Genomic DNA, 19,606 nt, shown 5'->3' on the forward strand with positions numbered 1-19,606 from the left:
TAAAACTGAATGAAATGCTACTGAGAACATCTAATGACAGCAAGGACCTACTTTCTTACCTTGATAGCGGAGGTGTAAAGTAGTGCAACCATCTGGGGAAAAAACCTGTCACTTTCTTTCTTTTTTTTTTTTTTAAGATTTTATTTTTTCCTTTTTCTCCCCAAAGCCCCCCGGTACATAGTTGTGTATTCTTCGTTGTGGGTTCCTCTAGTTGTGGCATGTGGGACGCTGCCCCAGCGTGGTCTGACGAGCAGTGCCATGTCCGCGCCCAGGATTCGAACCGACGAAACACTGGGCCGCCTGCAGCGGAGCGCGCGCTGTCACTTTCTAATAAAACTAAACATTTACCTTCTCTACAACTCAGCAATTGCATTCCCAACATCTGCTCAAGAGAAAATACGTACAGGCATATCGCAGAGATATTGCGGGTTTGGTTCCAGACCACTGCAATGAAGTGAATGTCGCAATAAAATGAGTCTCATGAATTTTTTGGCTTTCCAGTAAATATAAAAGTTATGTTTACACTATACTGTAATAGTAAGTGTGCAATAGCATTATCTCTAAAAAAACAATGTACAAACCTTAATTAAAAAATATTTTATTGCTTAAAAAAGCTAACCATGAGCCTTCAGGCAATTGTAATCTTTTTGCTGGTGGAGGGTCTTGCAAAAAAGCAATATCTGTGAAGTGCAATAAAGTAAAATGCAGTAAAATGAGGTATGCCTGTATCCACAAAAGAATACAAGAATATGCTTAGCAACTTAATTGGACAAAAACTGGAAACAGCCAAAAGTCCATCAATAAGAAAACAGATAAAAAATAAAACAAAACAAAAAACTCCAAAAAACATAAACCCAAAACTGTAGAATACTTATATAATGGACTACTACCCAGTAACAAAAGGGATGAACTACCAGTACATGCAACATTGATGAAATTGAATGAAAACACTACACTGAGTCAAAGTCTTACATAGAAGAAACTACATACAATTCCACTTATATGAAAACCTCAAATAGTGAAAACTAATTTGCTAAGTCAAAACAGCCGTTGCCTCTAGGGTAACGGCAGTGTTGGATGTTTTGTTTTTTTGGTGAGGAAGATTGGCCCTGAGCTAACATCTGCTTCCAATCTTCCTCTTTTTGCTTGAGGAAAATTGTCCTTGAGCTAACATCTGTACCAATCTTCCTCTACTTTATATGTGGGACCATATAAAGCTGCCACAATGTGGCTTGACGAGTGGTGTGTAGGTCCACACCTGGGTTCCAAACCCACAAACCTGGGCAGCTGAAGCGGAGTGCACAGACTTAACCACTGTGCCACCAGGTCAGCCCCTGTTGGATGTTTTGATAAGGGTTTGAGGTATATAGGTGTTTGCATTTGTTGGAAGTCACTGAATGTATAGTTAGGATAGGTATCTCATTATACACAAATTTCATTCACCACAGGCAAAAAAGAGCCAATAAGAAAATACATAAGATTCAGATGGTAGAATTATATTGTTCCACACTGCTGCATTTATGGAAGAGGGCTCTGATCCCAATCATAGCATATTTGACTTAAGGGGCTGCTGCGACCTGTGGGCACGAACACCCACCAGAGCTTAATCTGTCCACAGAAATGTTTTTCTCTCTCTTTTGGCTGTTTGTTCTCCCTTCAGGCAGAGATCCAGAATAAACTCCAGGCTTTGTTAGTCCTCTGTGGAAACTTTGTTATGATCTGACTAATTGCCTCCAAACAAGTGCTTGGTTTTCAAAAACAGTTCAAAATCCGCCAGAAGGAACTACTTTAATATAGAACAGTATTTAATAATCTCTGAACCTTTGGTTTTTATTAGCTGCATTTTAATTATGGGTGTTTGTACAGATTTTCTATCACTCCAGCAATAAACAAACAAACCAAATCTTTCCAGATGGCCAGGTACTGGGTTTTTTCGGTTCAGGAGGATATTTTGCTTCTTATTTATCTTGAAATCACCCTTCATTCTCTCCAAAAGACAAACAATTAAAAAAGAAACAGATGTTTTGAATGGCATTTGAACCGTAAAGGGGCAGGGCTTCGGAACAATTTTCTCTTCCTTGCTGAAAGCTTTCCGTCCTTCTACAGGGCATGTGGTGTTTTCTATGTGTCCGGTATTTTCACTATAACCATCTTTGCTGTAGACATGTTTGCCACAAGCACTTTCGCCCCAAATATTTTCACCACATAACTAATTGGCAGTAAGGCAATTTTGCCGTAAAAGATAAAATAACAGAAAATAAAATTAAAAAAGGACATTAAAAAGGACATAATGAAACATGGAGTACATATCTGGACTACACTTAAATGTTCCATCACGTGCCCAGTCCTGACATTTCACCAAATTGTCTCAGCCAGATTCTGTGCCCAAACCCCAAATCCCCAAATTCTGTCCACATCATGTTCTCCATGATCAAATAGCAAAAAATTTTCACCGTTTTCAAGAAACTTATACTCATCAGGAATCATGTAACCATTTCTTTTGTCGGGGGGGGAGAGGGGTACGAAGAAGAGCTCGATTCTTCTTTTGCTTCTAATTTCTAATATTGCAGGATAAATTTGCTAAAGATGGCATTGGAGAATAAGCTGTTGTATGTAAATTAGCTAAAGTATCAATAATTAATGCTGGAAGACCCTTGTGAACGACCAGCCACCCCTTTTATAGTTGTCATAGCTGGGTCAACTTTTGCTTTTGACGGGTGTGAGAAATGACTGTCCTCACCGAAGGATGTGCAAACTGATATGCTATCATTTTCTAGCATAGTATGCAATCCGGCTTTATATTATCTTATTTCATACTTTCAGTAAGTTTTATCTCCATGTTTTCTAGTTGAAACCAAACTGTCAACCAGTTATTCTATCTTTTACGACAATATTGCCTTACGGCCACTTTGTTATGCAGGGAAAATGTGGCAAACATGCTTGTGCCAAAGAAGCTTGTAACAAAAGTACCTAGAACCAGTGTTCTAAGCTTCGGAAAGAAAGTCGCTGTCAGGAAAAGGGTTCTCTCTATGGAAAATAAATAACACACGCATTAAAGAAAAAAATGCTTGCCTCCTTGTGTGTAGGCACAGAGCACACAGACAGCCTTGGCACTTTGTCTAACACTGCCACTTAGCAGGAAGTGGCCCAGAAACCACACAGTTGGTGGCATACCTCTATTCTGGGTCCCTAAGGAAAATTTTGCAAAAATTCCTACCTTCTTCCAGGTCACTGGCCCAGAAAAACTCCCTCCGGAATGCACAGAAGTAGCATGCGTATGGGTTTTGGATTCAAGCCCAAACCTGGATTTGAAACCTGTTTTGAAGCCTACTTGCTTTGCGACACTGGGCAAGTTACTAACATCGAGGAACCTCCATTTCCTGCTCTGTAAAATGGGGCTAAGAATAGTTTCCTCAAAGCATTGCCAAAAGGGTTAAATATAATGATTTCCTATACAAAGTATCAAAGAAAATACAGGACACACAGGAAGATGTTGAATTTGATGAGGCCCAAGTGGCATTTAATCCAGTCTGGAGAAATCGTGGCAGTTTGTCTAAATCACCCAAATTAAGAAATGGTCTAGGGATTTGGGTCCACTCAGAGGCAAGTGTGGGGAGGTGGGGTTCATAATCAAATCAGACAATGGCTAGCACAGCACTTTCTATGGGGTGAAGAGTGAAACACACACAGAATGTACACACACACACACACAGACAAGATGTTGTAGTTGTTATTGCTCTGATTATTGCTATCTTTGACCCAAAGCCCAGTCAGTAAGTCCACCACTCTGAGGTGCACCGGTTTGAAGCCTCCTCATCCTACCCCAGACTCACAGCTCTCTTGCTGGCTGTCTCAGTCATGAACCCCTGCTTACCAGCACAGGGATGACCTTTGCCCCAGGTCAGCCTCATAAGCTATTAGAGTTGGGACCTTGTCATGCAACCTGGGGCTGCAGCATGCATCTCTGCCAAATCCACCCCTCTCTCCCATTGGTGATGCAGAAAGGGGAGTGCCAAAGGAGCTTCTAGAACTCCAGGTCGGGTAGGCTGGGTCATGGCAGACAGCCTCAGCCTTGATTTTGCGTGACTAGAAGAAAAGAAACGACATGGGGGAAGGATGTGGGGCGGGGCATCCCCCAGAGCCAAATGTGAGCCATATGTCACAGTGAGTAGTGTTATGAAAGGCAGGACGATGGAGGAATGAGGAAGCTAGAAGCCAAACCAGAGTCAGGTTATGAGTTTCCTAGGGCTCAAAGGTTTTTTGTTGTCTGCATAATATCTTCAATAAAAAAATGAGCAAGTGGATTTGAATTCCCTCTACATTCTGCTCCCTCCCACGCAGTGCAAACAAACCCACTTTACTTCTCTAATTACACCTCCACTCTGTCCCCTTTGAACTCGGCCCTCACTGTTGCTGGGCATTGGTTTCACTGGTCCTTTTCTGATTAAAAGCGTTCCAAACCTACCTGCTCCTCAGAGTGCAGTTTGAAGATTCATTTGCCAAAAGCAGCCACCTTAATTATTGCCCTCTCAGGCTTATAGTCAGACAGGAATGGGCCTAAGAAACAGGTTCATCTGCAAGGCCCCTGGCCTAACAAGATAAGGCAAGCTAGGAGAAGCACATAGAGGCCACCAAGATGCACATTCCGCAGCCTCCGGACGCTCCCAGGTTTACGCATGCGCCCTAGCACCCGGGAGTCCACAGACGGTGACTTCAGCCCCAACACCATAGTAAAATCACACCCAGGGATGGAAGGTTGGCAGGCTAATGACAATGAATGCATGTGGTGGCACGTCGAACAGCGCAAGCGCAAGGAAAACCCCGCCTCTCCATGCATGACAAGGCCCTCCTCCCCAGCCTTTGCCTAATCAAAGCCCCACAGACTAAGTCCCTAATGAGCTGGTCACCTGCCCCTTTCCTTTCCGCACCGGCTCCCTTGTGCCTCCCCTGTGCACAAGCTAATAAACTTTTACTTTTCTACTCCCTTTTGATGTTTCTCTTGATTTCTATCCTGGGGGACAAGAAGCCAGCGTGCCAGCAACAATAGTAGAAGCTCCACTTTCACATGTATTATCTCATTTGTTACTCAAAACCTGGGAGCTAAGGAGGCTGGGCGTGTGATCCAATATTTATAGCTCTGAAAACTACTGGCCAAAGTCCCACACCTGGAAGATGCAGGACACGGAGCCAGGCTTCCCGACTCTGAATTTCCAGTCCTATCTGCACCACAGCTTACTCATTGAGGACTAAATGAGATAAGTATGTTAAGGCTTCTGACACTACATAAAAATGTAAACAATTTAAAAAATCATTCTCACTTCATTTTCATTACTTAACCTGAGTAGCTTCGAATGTTTTACAATTATAAATGTGTATTTTTATTTCTTCCTTTTAGATTATTTCCATGGGCTGTATAACCTAAAGGGAAATGATTGAGTATTAAAAGTTATGAACAATTTCATAGGTCTCATTATGTATCATCAGTTCCCTTTCCAGAAAGACAAAGCCAAGTTATCAGGCTACCAAAACATACCTGTTTCTAAATATTCTAACTAATTTGTCATGTTTGCAATTTTACTGTTTTTTTCGCTGAGATTACTTTGTACTTATTTAGTTACTAGTAAGAATATGCACTTTTCCGTGTAATAGGAGACTTATGATATTTCTGTGTTTGTCCCTTTTGATATTAATTAACTACACTCTAGACAATGACCTCATCCACTTTTTAAAAATATATCTTGGTTCTTTTTTGTATAGTAAAATTTTTATTAATTATATACTTTTTGTTCGCTTTCTTTCCTTTTGATATGTACTTTATTGTACATCATATATATTACATATTATATCATATTATAGGGTATTTTAAGAATATATTAAAGTATTCCTGTTGTCTTTGATGGCTTCCATGTGATCATTAATTATAGCTGGCCAAATATGCTCTTCAGACTTCTATATATTTTTATATGATTAAGATGTATTAATTTTTTGATACACCTGACATTTTTATAATGTGACATGTGCTTATATGGATCAATTTTATTTCTTTTCCATCATTATATCCAGTGACCTCAAAATACGTTATATCATAATTCATTTCCCTGTTATTTTGAAAATTAATAGCTTGAATCTTTTTCTAGAATTCTTATGTATTTATAATTCTTCTGTAATTATACTTTATGTGTTCTTATGTATTTCTGCAGGAGTTTTCTACTTTTAGTGTAGTCACCTATGTGTTTTGTACAGTAGTCCCCCCCTTATCTGCGATTTCAATTTCCACGGTTTCAGTTACCTGTAGTCAACCTCGGTCCAAAAATATTAAATGGCAAATGCCAGAAATAAACAATTTGTAAGTTTTCAATTGCACTGCCATTCTGAGAAGCGTGATGAAATTTTGTGCCATCCTGCTCCGTCCTGCCCAGGACGTGATTCATCCCTTTGTCTAGTGGTAGCTATGTTGTACGTGCTACTGCCCATGAGCCACTTAGCAGCTATCTTCGTTTTCAGATCGACTGTAATGATACTGCAATCCTCATGTTCAAGTAGCCTTTATATTACTTAATAAAGGCCCCAAAGTTCAAGACTACTGATGTTGGCAATTTATTACAGTATATTGTTATAATTGTTCCATTTTATTATTAGCTATTGTTATTAATCTCTTAGTGTGCCTAATTTATAAATTAACTTTATCATAGGTATGTATATATAGGAAAAAATACTATATATAGGGTTCAGTACTATCTGCAATTTCAGGCATCCCCTGGAGGTCTTGGACCCCCGCAGACAAGGGGGACTACTGCAATACGTTTTCAAATTTTAAAGATAAAAATCTCTTTCTTTAAATTTTTTTTCAATTTTAGTTTATTCTAAAACATATTCTTCTATGGAAATAAAATTACTCAAGTTTTGTCGAGAATATGCAATGTCTAACTATGATTTTCCCTGCTAGTCTTGCTAATCCTCAAAGAAACTCATATTCAGAAAAAGGAATCATTACCCAAAGATGTTCATAGTAAATTACTTTAAATAGTGAGATCAGGGGCTGGCCCCGTGGCCGAGTGGTTAAGTTCACACGCTCTGCTTCGGCGGCCCAGGGTTTCACCAGTTCAGATCTTGGGCGCGGACATGGCACCGCTCATCAGGCCATGCTGAGGCAGCATCCCACATGCCACAACTAGAAGGACCCACAACTAAAAACATACAGCTGTGGGGGGATTGGGAGGATTTGGGGAGAAAAAGCAGGAAACAAATAAAAAGATTGGCAAATCAGAAACAATCGAAATGTCCATCAGTTAAATAGATTACGGTACATCCATATGATGAATATACATATCTATATTTACTGACCTAAAAATACATCATGTTATGTCCAAATGAAAAAGCAGGCCACAGAGTAAATTAACATTAATCCTTTTTTTTTTTTTGAGGAAGGTTAGCCCTGAGCTAACATCTGCTGTCAATCCTCCTCTTTTTGCTGAGGAAGACTGGCCCTGAGCTAACATCCATGCCCATCTTCCTCTACTTTATATGTGGGATGCCTACCACAGCATGGCATGTCAAACGGTGCCATGCCTGCACCCGGGATCTGAACCAGTGAACTTCAGGCCACTGATGCACTTTTAACTGCTGGACCACCAGGCCAGCCTGCATTAATCCTATTTTTAAAAGAGATGTATTTATTTGTATAAGTCTACAGAGAAAAAAATCTGGAAAACAGAGGACAAAATGCTAATCACCTTGAAGGTCAGGTGATTCTAGGTAATTCTTTTTTTTCTTATCTCTAATTCTGATTTTTCTATATTAAATTTGGAAATAAATATATTTTTAAAATACAAAGGATATCTCAACCAGAAAATGGTGAAGCCAAATGGTTTGATGCTCAAAGGGGTAACAGATGTGAGCACATAAGCAAGTCTGGAGGTAGATTACAACCAAAAGAACAATAACCAGACCCAGCCAACAAATTTTAAAAACATTAGCCCTGATATCTTAAGAACAAATCTTTAACTAGTCCCTCTGAAATATACAAGGAAGTACAGTAAACCATAATAGACAACCTTGAAAGTACAGTCCATTCCACTAGATCGCAGTGGTGGTTGTTTTCGGTGTGTAGTTATTCCATTTAGAGAAAAAATGCCCGTGGAGAAGATATTGGGGCTTTTGGAAGTTGATATCACAAATGGAAACTGCTGCTGCCTCTTCCATACATTCTATTTAGTACCGCAGAGTCTGAGTCGGCTGCAGTCACCCATTGGGACCTCCCAGAGAAAGGCACCCTAAGGATATTGGTAAAGTCTGTAAACAGCTGAACAGCAAGAAGGACGTCTTACTCAACTTTGATGCAATCACCACCCACCGGACATGTAAGGTTCAATGCCAGTCTCGTGGTTACTGGGAAGTAGAGAAGTTTTAACTGAAGAAGTATCACTAAAATCAACACTGATACTATGGGGCCAGCTCGGTGGCTGAGTGGTTAAGTTCACATGCTCCGCTTCGGTGGCCCAGGGCTTTGCACCGGTTTGGATCCTGGGCGCCGACATGGCACCTCTCATCAGGCCATGCTGAGGTGGCGTCCCACACTCAACAACCAGAAGCACTCACAACTAGAATATACAACTATGTACTAGGGGGCTTTGGGGAGAAGAGGGAGAAAAGAAGATTGGCAAGAGATGTTAGCTCAGGTGCCAATGTTTAAAAGAACTTATAATATGTCTTAAAAAGTAGTTTATATTGAGGAAAATACGGTTCTAAGGTATTCTGTGGAAAGGGAAATTATGGATAAAGGGAGTTGACATCTGAACACACGAAATCCAAGTCCGTGCATACAGTTTTCACGACGAGACGTATTTACTTCTTAGCATGCTAACAATACCTCCCTAAAAATCACCGACTCCATAGGGTTATACTTCGTGTTCAACTACTCTGTCCAGGGGGCTAGCCCGGTGGCACAGTGGTTAAGTTCGCACGTTCCACTTCGGCAGCCGGGATTCGCCGGTTTGGATCCTGGGTGCAGACATGGTACCGCTTGGCACGCCATGCTGTGGTAGGCGTCCCACATATAAAGTAGAGGAAGATGGGCATGGATGTTAGCCAGTCTTCCTCAGTAAAAAGAGCAGGATTAGCAGTAGTTAGATCAGGGCTAATCTTCCTCAAAAAAAAAAAAAAAAGAAAGAAAGAAAAAAGAAACTACTCTTTCTAAGAGAAATAACCATAGCAGGTAGCCAGTAACAAAATACCAGCTGTGAAAATTGAGAAAAGTGAGTTGACGAATTCCTGAAAAGGGCAAATTAAATCATTTGTCAAAAACAGTTTACTGGACAACACAGAAGAGGCCCAAATCCAGAATTTATAAATTAAAATTGTGATCCTATGAAAGAAGTTTTAGGATAGATGTAAAATTTCTTTCAGATCAAAGATGATCATTTTTTACCAATTCCTACCACAGAAGGATTTATTAAATAAGTTAATGCTGTGAATTTAAGGGGAAAATACACCCACAACTAAGTTGATTTGCCTTTGAGCAGCCACCGCTACTAAATAAACCACAGACTGATGTCGAACGGGCAAGAATTTAAATGCTTGTGAAACAATGATAACAAAAAAGCACACGAGGAGGGCCTAGTTAAGACATCTTTTTAAAAATTCCACAACTTTGCTTACTAAAATATTTTACAGTGTTTCATTTTTTTTCAAAAACATTCATCTGAAAAGCATGCAAATTAATAGGAAACTCTAGATGGCAAATTCAGACAGTTTGCAAGGATCATCCAGATGTTTGCCAAGGAAAAGAAAGGACTCCCTCCTCATGGGCTGTACGTGGTGTTAGAGGTCCCCTAGATTCGGTGCATTTTACGCTAGAGGGCAACCTAGAGACTGTGCAGCAGTTACAAACCCGGCGTCATCTCGAAGGGAAGGGGAGGGGCTGTGGAGTTGCCAGTCGCTGGGGAACAACCCAGCTTTGGCTTTTCCAGATACTATGCAGACAGGTCTATGACACTGGAGAACTTTGCATCTTCTACTTTGAACCATTCTCTCTTCCTTTCCATATTCACAGAATCTTCCCACTCTTCTAAGACATCAGTGATTGTAAGAACATAAAATGTTCTGTGCTTTCGGTCTCGGTTTTACTCATCTGCCCCGGAGTCTGTCCGATTTTCCTTTGACTGCAGCTTCCTGGTGAACTCACTTGCTGGACCATCAGGCTCTTCCTCTGGCTCCAGTCTCCAGCTGGTACCATCCACCGGATCGACCCACCGATACACCCAGTCCCTGGCCCCTCCCAGAGCTCCCGAAGCACAGGCGCGCAGTCGCTCCTGGGCGCCCCGGGCGGAGGTCTGCGTCTGGCTCGGCTGGGACTCCATCTCTCGGAGTGGGAGAGGGGCCCCTGCCGGGGCGCAGGAGGCGGCGAGGGGAGCTGACCACGCGTCCACTGCGGGGCAACGAAGGACCGAGGGAGCCCGGGTGCAAGCGCCGCCCCCTCGTCGCCGCGGTGGCAGACCGAGGTCCGGGCCACCGGGGCACAACTGTTAGGAGTCGCCAATAGAGCAGGGTGCGCACTGGGCGGGCCAAGCAGGAGCCCTGTGGTAGCCTGACATTCATATTGGACATAACCTTGTCGTGTCGTTTCCCGTTCACCAAGAGAAAAACGCCAGTGGAGGGGCATTCTTCAAGATACCTGATCAGTATTCTTCAAAAGCGTTAAGGTCAACAAAAACAAGGACATCTGAGAAACTGTCATTGCCAAAGGCGGGACTTAAGGAGACATGACAACTAAATGTAACGTGGGATGGGATCCCAGAACAGAAAAATAATATTACGTAAAAATTAAGGAATTCGGAAAACAGTATGGACCTCAGTTAATGATACCTTATTTCTGGTTCGTTAATTGTAACAAATGTATCACACTGACGTCAAAGTTAATAATAGAGTAAACTAGGTGCAGGGTATATGGAATGCTGTACCATCTTCTCAATTTTTCTGTAAATCGAAAACTGTTCTACAAAATATCGTCTATTTTTTAAAGAGTGCTTTTTACTAAGACTTAGCAATAAACAAAATCATGAAAGCCTAAACATTTCATAATCACTTTAGCTTCTGCACTGATGGATTCTTTATCCTTCCTGATCATATTTCTTAAAATAGGTGACTCCGGGGCGGGCCCAGCGGCAGCAGTAAAGTTCAGATGTTCCACTTTGGTGGCCCCCGGTTCGCTGGTTTGGATCCCAGGTGCAGACATGGCACCGCTTGGCACGCCATGCTGTGGTAGGCGTCCCACATATAAAGTAGAGGAAGATGGGCATGGATGTTAGCTCAGGGCCAGTCTTCCTCAGCAAAAAGAGGAGGATTGGCAGCAGATGTTAGCTCAGGGCTAATCTTCCTCAAAAAAAAAAAAAAGACAAAGAAAGGAAAGCTGACTCCATTATTTTACTTCTATTTTAAGGATTAAAATTACTTGGAGTTATTTGAGAAATCCTTTTATAAGCACACCATGGGGTAAAGAAGGGACAGAAAAATGAATGGACAAGACATTGATAACAGTTAAGTACATAGATAACAAGTGTAGACATATCCACATTGTTTATGGACATTTAAAAATATTACGACTGAGATTTTCATTTGAGAGGAAACTGATGAGACCTGGCAGTGCCCTCTTCTGAGTCCCTTTCGTCCCTCCAAAATGGAGATTAATTCTCTTTCAGCCTTCTTTATGTCCCCAAACCTCCTCTTATGACATATGTAGCCCTTAATTTTCCATATAGAGGGATCTGAGTAAATAAAGAGAAAGGAGGAGAAAAAAGGAGATCTGAAACTCCCTTGGGGGGAAAAACTCAAAAGGGCTATGTTTTTTGCTTCAGAAACAGGAAAGTGGAAGAGAAGCTATTAGATGAAGTTTATCGAAGCGTGAGAGAGTACATATTTTTGGATCAAATAATCCTGAAATTGCATACTGCCCTAGAGTGGACCCAGGATGGAGAAGCACGGGGCCAGAAGTTGGCCAGAAGTTGTGAATAAATACCTCCCTTGGCCTGGCCTGGTGTTTTGGACCTTATTCCTGGGCACAGGCACCCAGGAACCATGCTCCTTCTGGGTTTCTTCAAAGCTGTAAAGCATCCATTATATGTCATCTTCCCCGTGGCTCAGAACCCCTTTAATGATCTCCAGTTCTATCACTTCCTCTTCCAATTGACAATCAGATTAATTTTCTAAAACACTCATTAATCATGTTACTTTTATATTAAAAACTTTCAATGGCTTCCTATTAACCACAGAATAAAGTCTTAACTCTTAGCTTGGAATTTAAAGCCCTCCATTAGCCAGCTCTATCAACCTTTTCACCCACATTTTCTACTCTCATCTGCAGAACTTCTGTTCCAAGCAGGGTGTCTACTCAAGGTTTCCTGAACACAGCTTGCGCATTCTGGCTTTGTACCTTTTCTCATTCAGCTCATCGTACCCGGAAGAATCTCTCCACACCCTCCACCTATCCGCATATTGCCTGGTCTTCAAGCCACACAAACCCCAAAGGCTCAAGTTGCCTTCCTTGATGCCTCTCCCCAAAACTCCTGCAGCCATTAGATCCTGTGGCACTTACCTCGATGTTTTCGATTTATGTCTAATGTTTTATAGTTATATTTTAGACTCCACTGTAAATCCTCCATGGTGGGGGCCATAGCTTATATAGCTTTGATTTCCTGGCAGAGACTGGCTAAGAAGAAATGATACAGATTTTAAGGTTGCACAGTTTACAGTCAGTTCAAATTTTGGCTCCACTAGAACCTTGAATGAGTTAAGCCTGGTCTCTCTAAATCTTGCAAAATTGTGGGACTATAATTCCTTCTGTTGCAAGGATTAAAAAGAACTAGCAAATATAGAGTACTTGGATTTTATTAAGTGTTCAGTAAATACTTGATGAATAAATAATAAAAGTTTAATAAATATTCCATTGGCTGATTGACTGATTTGGATATTCTTAAACAACCTCTGGTCCTCATCAGCACATCTGCTTTAATATCAGTACTCAGTGAAATGGCATATTTCCAACTTTGGTTACAAGCACTTTTATGTTATGTGCTAACATCTTCTTAAAGAGAGATCTGCTTAAAGAGAGACCTCCTAAGTCTTCTCACAGATGTCACTACAGAACACAGCCAAAGCAGCCCAAACATGAAAATAACAGAGCTCCCATTCACAAATACATTTGTAAAATGTTCTTTGAAATCTACATCAAGGAACCATATATAGCAATTTGTGATTATAGTTCTGATGAGTTTCCCATATTCTTTGAGAATCAATTAAGCTGATGTGACCCGATGCATTTCAGTTGGTGCTGAAATCCAAGTCATCACCTAAATCCAATAAAATATTAAACTGGACACATTTCATGCAGTGCTTCAATAAGTTAAATGAGCCACATACTCTCTGAACATATCCTCATATGGATTATTCCATTGTGTTCCCCCCCCAAATATAACATAAACAATCCAAAGAGAGCCACGTAAAATGTATATTATTGTGAACTAAAAGAGTCCTTCAGCTTGACATGGCCTGAAATCACCATTCTGAAAAGTTTACATCAAAAAGCTGGCACATGCAAACATTGCTTGCTCTCTGCTCAAGCACAATTAAATTAAAAATTCATCTGCTACACTGCCTATACTGTGCACACAGGGTGGCGGATTCCCCAGGATAAGAAAGGTCGCTAAACCCATCACGCTCTGGGATAAACAGAATCACAGAAGTTTAGTGCTGTCATTCCTGCCCAGTTCAAAGACCTCCTTTTGTGTGTAATACTTTGATGATTCAATTAAGAGAACTCAGGAACAGGAAATGAGATCAGAAGGACAGTCTCCCACTCAATCATCAAGAGTGGACCCAGAAAGGCTTCTGCCTCTGTAAGGAAGAGCAAAGCAAAGGGCATTTGTGAAAGAGCCAGATTAATGCCTTTCTGGAGACTCATCGTCACTATTATTAGAAGCAGAGGAATCTAATTCACTGCAATATGACTTCTACGCCCACTGGTAGTTCAAACAGATTAAATGAATTACTGCATGTGAAGTGTTTAAAACAGTACCTTTAGATGTCAGGGTTCTTCTAGTTCTCTCTCTAGCACCCTCTGCTTTTCCGCTGCAGCCCCTTTAGTGACCCACATCTGTTCCCAAGGTTTTGTCTACCATTGACGCTGTGGGCCGCCAAGTCTCTATCTTCAGATATCCAAATGCCTAGCACATCTGGTCCTCCAGAGCCACTGAAGCTCAGCATAACAAGACAGACTTCATCTCCCTGTCATCACCCCTTGCTCCTCTTCCCATATTCCTCACCACTTGCAATGGCCCACACTTCTCTCTATTATCTAAGCTATGAGTCATCCTACTGCTCCTTCCCTCATTAAAAAAATAAATCACTCTATCTATCACCAAGTCCTGTCAATTTTAGCTAAGAAATACCTCTCAAACCATCCCACTGTTGTTAGTCAGCTAATCGCTCATAAGCACCTTCCTGACAGCCTTTCGTCTGGACTCCCTGTCTCTCCCATCAGGCCGTTCTCCTCTTTGCCACCAGAGTAAAATTCTCTTGCTTAAAATCCCTGTGACTTCTGTGAAGTCCACAGACCTCACATTGGGGCCATGACCTCCTTTTCAGCTTTATCAACTGCCCTCCTTGGCCTTTAACTCCATTGGTCAGTCGCAGAAACCCATGCATGAGTCCAGAACAAGCCATTCTTTTTCATGCTGCTAGGCTTTCACTCACATGCTGCTTGCTTGAAATGTCCCTCTCTCTACGTGACTGCTTACACTCACTCTTGGAGGTGTGGCTTATACATTCTGTGAGGCTTTGACTAATCTTTCTAGCCACAGACAGACTTAGCTTCTTCCTCTGCCCCCACAGTATCCTGTTCCTACTGATAGCTGGTTTCCCAAACATACTTAATAATAAGACTCTCAAGGGGTATTTGTTAAAAATACGATTCCCAGGACCCTCCCCAAGAGATTCTGATTCAGTTGGTCCAGGGGAGGGCCCAAGAAACTGTAGTTTGTTCGTTTTTAAAATGCCTCAGGTGATTTTAATGCTTAGGCAAATCTAGAGAACACTAACCCATACTAGAGAAGTTACGTCAATTATGATTATCTGCTTCGCCAGATCAGGAGCTCCGGAGAGGCTGCTCTACCCACATTTGTCTTGGAATCCATGTGCCTGGAATATTGTAGCGTTTAAAATTTACTGAATGACCGTTAAATATTTTCACTCGAACTAATTTGTCATGATCATGATAGTTCATAAAATTTGATTAGTTATTCAAGTGTCTTTTATGGGCGAAGGTGGAGAGAGCCAGGTGCTGAAACAGTTTTGGAAGAACATAGCGGACAAGGTAAGAGGCTCAGGTGATAAGAATGGTAAAAGTTTTTTCCAAATCTTGGCTGAGTTACAGATTTTGGAGGCAGCCATATCTGTTTGTAGCCAGCCCTGGGGGTCTAGTGGTTAATATTTGGCCCTCTCACCACTGCGGCCCGGGTTCATTCAGCCAGGGACCCACACCACCCATCTGTTGGTTGTCATACTGTGGCAGCTGCATGTTGCTGTGATGCTGAAACCTATGCCACCGGTATTTCAAATACCAGCAGGGTCACCCACGGTGGACAGGTTTAGCAGAGCTTCCAGACTAAGACAGAGTAGAAAGCAGGACCTGGCCACCCACTTCTAAAAATTTGGCCACAAAACCCTTATTAAATGGCAGTGGAGTATTGCCTAATATAGAAGGTGAGAGGATGGCGCAAAAAGACCAGCAGGGTTCCTAGGAGTCAGAATTGACCCGATGGCACTAACAACAAAATATCTGTTAGTACTGTCAGATGAATTCAACGATATTAATTAAAAATCAGCCTGCATGGGGCCGGCCCTGTAATCAAGTGGTTAAGCTCTCGTGCTGCGCTGCGGCGGCCCAGGGTTTTGCCAGTTCGGATCCTGGGCACAGACATGGCACTGCTCATCAAGCCATGCTGAGGTGGCATCCCACATGCCACAACCAGAAGGACCCACAACTAAGAATATACAACTGTGTACTGGGTGGCTTTGGGGAGAAAAAGGAAATAAATAAAATCTTTAAAAAAGAAATCAGCCTTCGGAAAAACAGACGCTCTTGCCCCCTACCCCACCTCTCTTGATTAGCTGTATGTTCCCTTGAAGAAGCAGAATGGGATAATGGTTAAGAGCATGGCACCATAGTCAGAGCAGCTGGCTGTGCATCCGGGTTCTTCCAGCTGCTGGCTGCATGCCCTTGAGCGAATTACTTAACCTATCACTTCCTTCATTTGTAAAATGGTTTTCACAGCAGTCACTGCCTTACTGTACTCTTAGGAGGATTAAATGACAAAACATACATAAAACAGCACAAGGCCTAGCCAATAGTTAAGCCCTCACTAAATGTTAGCTAGAATAAGAACACTAGTTGTTATTAATAATTGAAATAGCTATTATTACTAATAAAATAATTACAACAATAATTAAGTGAACGATAATAGTTAAAATTATTGACAGCCCTAGGGCTTCCCGCTGCTCAGTCTTCTGCTGCCATGAAACATGTGGTGTAGAAAGAAATCTAATGATTTCTCTTAAAATTCAGAGGCATTCTCCTTTGTTTACCAGCTGTGAAAGCTCCTCATGGCCTGCTATTTCTAACTCAGCACAGAGCAATCAGCCAATGGTCCTCTCACTCACATGCAGAATGCACGAGTGCGTCCATCTACTGAAGCATATGCAAAAATAGCGGCAGTGGTCAGTCGTTTACCTGCCACAGAAACTAAGTTTTTAAAGCTATGCCTGAGCCTCACAAAGCACAGAGGAGTAAGCACATCTCATCTCGTCCTTTTCACAGATGGCAAAACTGAGGTCAACGACGTTAAGTGTTTTGTGCAAGGTCACACAGCTGGTCACTCAGGGTCTCAAATCCAAGTCTTCTTATTCCAAATCAAGCAATCTTTAGGGATCTTAAAAGCTGAGTTTAGAAATAAGACCATAGAGAACAAAGAAGTTGGCAGAAGCTACTATGGCTTACTTATAAAGATGTGCTTGGGGCTGCCTGGCAAAGGATAAGATTGCATAAATGTTGCCTTAAGGAAGCTGGGTTTTTTTTTTGTTTTCTTTTGGTTTTCAGAAGACACAGTCTAGACTCTAGAAAATGTGTGTCTTGTTTATCTGATGACATTTATTCCTGACCACTACTCCTATCTACTTAGATCTGGCTTCTGGAAATCACCTGGGCATTTCCACCCTAGATCCACTCCTGGGCTGCATGTGGCCCAGTCTCCTCTCCCTCTGCAGGGAGTCTCTGGTACCAGCTGTTCATTCTATGACTTCCTAGAAAGCACCTTTGCTCACCTGGTTGGACTCTTTCTCAAGAACCAGCTCTGACACAATTCAGTGGTTGGCCCTCTGCCATGGTATCTCCTGCATCTTTTCATCTCATCTCTCACACTCTCTACCTTCATATTCTACATACTTGTCAGTCAGAACCCCTGAAGTTCCCCCAAAAGTCCAAGCTGTCTCTTGCTTCTGTGTCCACACACATGCCCTTCTTCTTTTTTATTATTTAATTGCTGAATGAGTAACGTCCACATGATGCAAAATTCATATACACAAAAAGGTACACAGAAGAGTCTTGCTTCCACCCCCATGCCCTAACTCTCCCATCTCCACCCTCCCCAGCTCTGAAAATAGGTAACCACTTCTATTAGTTTCTTGTATATCCTGTCAGTTTCTTTATGCAAATAGAAGTAAAATTTAAAATATGTAGATATTAGTTTAATCCTCCTTTCCACACTGTTACACGCCTTGCTTTTTCAGATCTAGCTTGGTGAATCTTTCTACATCAATACTGAGTGTTTTCTTATTCATTATGATTATGCCCCAGCATAATCTTCCGTTGAATGGACATACCACGATATATTTAACTAGTTCCCTTTTGATAGACATTTGGATGGTTTCCAATTTTTTCCAGTTCAAACAATGCAGCAATGAATTACCTTATACTTGATTCTCACATGTGAAAATATGTCTGTGGAATGAATTCTTAAAAGCGGGATTACCAGGTCAATCAGTGTGAGCATTTGTAATATTGATACATATAATCAAATTGCCCTCCACAGAAGATTTATGCTTCTGGAAAGTATACCAATCTATACTTTCACCGGGGATACATGGGAGCTCCAGGTTCCTGACAGCATTGCCACAGAGTGTTAGCAAGACTTCTGGATTTCTTTCAATCTGATGGATGAAAAATGGTATTTCAATATGATTTTAATTTGAATTTCTATTAAGCATGACATTGCATGTCTTTTATTATGTTTAGGATTGTTTGTATTTCCTTTATTTATTTATTATGAACTCTCATTCATACTTTCTCCATTTTTTGATTGCATTTTTGGCCTTTTTAAAATTGATTTACAGGAGCTGTTTATACATTAGGTAATCTTCCCATTGGCTCTTTGTCCTTTGACTTTGTGAGTGGTGTTATCTATGACTTTGTTTATGGTGTTGCTTGATGTTTTTTAATGTGGTTAAACCTATCAATCTTTTCTTTCAACTGGGACTCCAATTTTTCTGGTTATACTACTGCTTGGATGCAGTATTGGGATTGAACGTGAGGACCACTTCAAGCAAGAAAAGGAAGCAAGAAAAGAAAGAAAAATAGAGGGCTGTTTTGATCAGTCTTACAAAGAAGTCTGAATAAAAAAGAGTGGGTTGGGGCCGGCCTGGTGGCATAGTGCTAAGTTTGCGTGTGCTGCTCTGGCAGCCCAGGGTTCATGAGTTCAAATCCTGGGTGTGGACATACACATTACTCATCAAGCCATGCTATGGTGGTATCCCACAAATAAAATAGAAGAATATTGGCACAGATGTCAGCTCACGGACAATCTTCCTCACCAAAAAAAAAAAAAAAGAAGAAGAAGAAAGAAAGAAAAAGAGTGGTTGGCTTTTGTTCCTTAGAAATTTCTAGAATTCTTCAGGTTTTTCCTCTGAAGAAGAGAGAGATTGTAACTGTATTTACAAATATTATATTTAAGGTCTTTACAATCCTGAGATTAGATAAATTTATGCTTATATTAAATTTACAGGTATGTTTTATCATCATATTTTTTTTTTTAAGATTTTTTTTTTTTATTTTTCTCCTTTTTCTCCCCACAGCCCCCCGGTACATAGTTGTATATTTCGCTGTGGGTGCTTCTAGTTGTAGCATGTGGGACGCTGCCTCAGCGTGGTTCGATGAGCAGTGCCATGTCCGCGCCCAGGATTCGAACCAACGAAACACTGGGCCGCCTGCAGCGGAGCGCGCGAACTTAACCACTCGGCCACGGGGCCAGCCCCTTTATCATCATATTTTAAAAAATAATAAACTCTAACAAAGAACAATGAGAAGTTCCATATGCCTAATTTTTATGCTAGAAAAATACGTTAGTTTTTTATTTAGTGCTATTATAAATGAAAGCCTTATAATGTGTTATAAATTCCCTAGAACAATATAGATCAAACCTACAATGATTTTTACTTTAGAGTAAGGCTGTAGGTTGTACCTGGCTAGTTAACACACATCCGTTTTCCTCTTGACCAAATTCAA

The 19,606-nt window shown here is 41.2% G+C and overlaps 1 protein-coding gene and 1 pseudogene across 2 annotated transcripts in view; both read right to left on the reverse strand.

Annotated features, from left to right (window-relative positions):
• Positions 1-19,606, reverse strand: part of PAPSS2 (3'-phosphoadenosine 5'-phosphosulfate synthase 2) — a 79,488-nt gene that overhangs the window by 32,621 nt on the left and 27,261 nt on the right. The gene's annotated exons all lie outside the window — the stretch shown is intronic.
• LOC106845896 (diphosphoinositol polyphosphate phosphohydrolase NUDT4B-like) lies at positions 9,707-10,506 on the reverse strand (annotated as a pseudogene).

The sequence above is a fragment of the Equus asinus genome, chromosome 2 (assembly GCF_041296235.1).
Source record: "Equus asinus isolate D_3611 breed Donkey chromosome 2, EquAss-T2T_v2, whole genome shotgun sequence".
NCBI lineage: Eukaryota > Metazoa > Chordata > Mammalia > Perissodactyla > Equidae > Equus > Equus asinus.